Source organism: Nanorana parkeri, unplaced genomic scaffold, assembly GCF_000935625.1.
Source record: "Nanorana parkeri isolate BGI_ZX_2015 unplaced genomic scaffold, ASM93562v1 scaffold793, whole genome shotgun sequence".
Taxonomy (NCBI): domain Eukaryota; kingdom Metazoa; phylum Chordata; class Amphibia; order Anura; family Dicroglossidae; genus Nanorana; species Nanorana parkeri.
In genome coordinates this window covers 765,231-766,927 of record NW_017307061.1, presented here as the reverse complement: position 1 = coordinate 766,927, position 1,697 = coordinate 765,231, and the positions used below count along the sequence as shown (strand labels likewise).

The window sequence follows — 1,697 nt, the reverse complement described above, 5'->3', positions numbered from 1 at the left end:
TGGAAAAACTCAGGATAAAAGGTAAAAAGGCATACAAAAAATGGGGGGGGGGGGTGAAGTTCCACTTTAATAAATATTATTGAATTTGCTTGCGCATATTTCCAAGCCAACCATGCACATGTTCATCATGTTCTATTTTAGTAAATCAGGAGAAGGCAGCTCTGCCGCATCGCCAGAGATCGATGGCCCAGCAAACGAGCTTGCCATCACATTAAATCTGGCCCTCTTAGTGATCTCTGACGTTGCCTGCTATAATCCTGACATTTCCACATTGCATCAGAACATGTGAAAAACAACGACAAAAAAATAAAAAATGACTGCAGCTGCAGCACCAAAGTGTCTATGGACAATGGCCTGCAAAGCACACGTCGCACTTTCTCCAGAAAAATGGTCTCCGGATACACGCATGACAAGGGATCAGGTGCAATTTACAAACAAAAGATGGACGCTGCAACAGATCCTTCCTGAAATATGTCATTGTTTCTTCTACAGATCATTCATGTAAACATCAAGTGAGCCCATCCCACCTTCTATTCTATAACCAGGAAGGCAGCATTGCTGTTGTCATGCAGAGTGGAGGAAAAAAAAAAAGAGATCATCAAAGCCTCAGTGATATCGCTGGAAGGCGAGGGAATAGGTCTGCGAAATGATCATTTGTTCTGTTAGGCTTAAAGTGGCTATAAATAACCTGAGCATCTGAAAGTGGCGATCTCTGCTCCATTTTCATGAAGCTAGAATGAATCAGCTCCATCACATCTTGCTCTATATAAGCCCTCCCCCCTCCCCTTCCCCATTCATGGCCGTGAAAATGTCCCTAGTCATGGAGCCTTATCATGGATGCCTACAAAGAAGATCATTACATAAACGATACTAATCACAGATCGAATGCATCCGTTTTTGTTTTTTTTATCCCAGTGTAGGAAAAACGTAGCAAAATCAAAGAGAAGTCCTACGGGGGAAAAAAATAAGAATAAGGCAGGGCATGACGTTCGTGTGATCAGGCTGCCTCCCCTTGTACATGACAGCTCCATGTAAAAGAAATGCCCACGCGTGTCGTCATTCCTCTGCAGGGGCAGCCTGTGCCAAGGGGACGAGGGTAATAGCAGTACCTGGTCTGTGCTGGCTCCGGTTATGGCTGCTGCTCTTCTTCTTCTTCTCCTCTAGGGATGAGTGTACCAGCTACTACAGCGCACAATGATCGGCCTGTTCTATGGTCAGGAACAGATCGCTGCTTCTCACATCTGATCCTCAGCGCAGCTCTGCTCATAATACTGCCTGCAAATTTATTCCACGAACAGCGCCGCCGTTTATTGGCTCAGAGAAATTTGGTGCCACACGCTGCACACACATCTATTGGCTGCCTGCAATCTGCTGACTGCAAGTCTGCTGCGCTACAAGTGAATGACAGCAGCTACAGCCCAGAGCGGAGAAAGGGAGGGAGGGGGCATTTCCATAGAGGAGAGGAAACCATTCACTCCTCTACAAGTGACTCTTAACCATGACCTATAGTTACCTACATCACCTGATTCCTCATATAGCTGCCGGGTGACGGACATACCTTGGCAATGTTCACGCTGCAGAGCCTGATGTTACATGCACGGTGCTCGGTGTCATGAGGGGAGGGTGTCCGCTCCTCTGGATACTAGAAATGGACGACCTGCAGCTCCGCCCACGTCATAGAGCCTTTCCTCCGTCTA

At 46.9% G+C, this 1,697-nt stretch overlaps 1 protein-coding gene across 1 annotated transcript in view; it reads right to left on the bottom strand.

Moving 5' to 3' along the window:
* The window catches only part of LOC108793946 (acyl-CoA desaturase-like), a 23,617-nt gene extending 22,468 nt beyond the window's left edge, over positions 1-1,149 (bottom strand). Inside the window, exon 1 of the mRNA XM_018564907.1 lies at positions 1,110-1,149. The gene's annotated coding sequence lies outside the window, so the exon portion shown is untranslated. The remainder of the gene's footprint in view (positions 1-1,109) is intronic.
* Between the last annotated feature and the right edge of the window lie 548 nt (positions 1,150-1,697).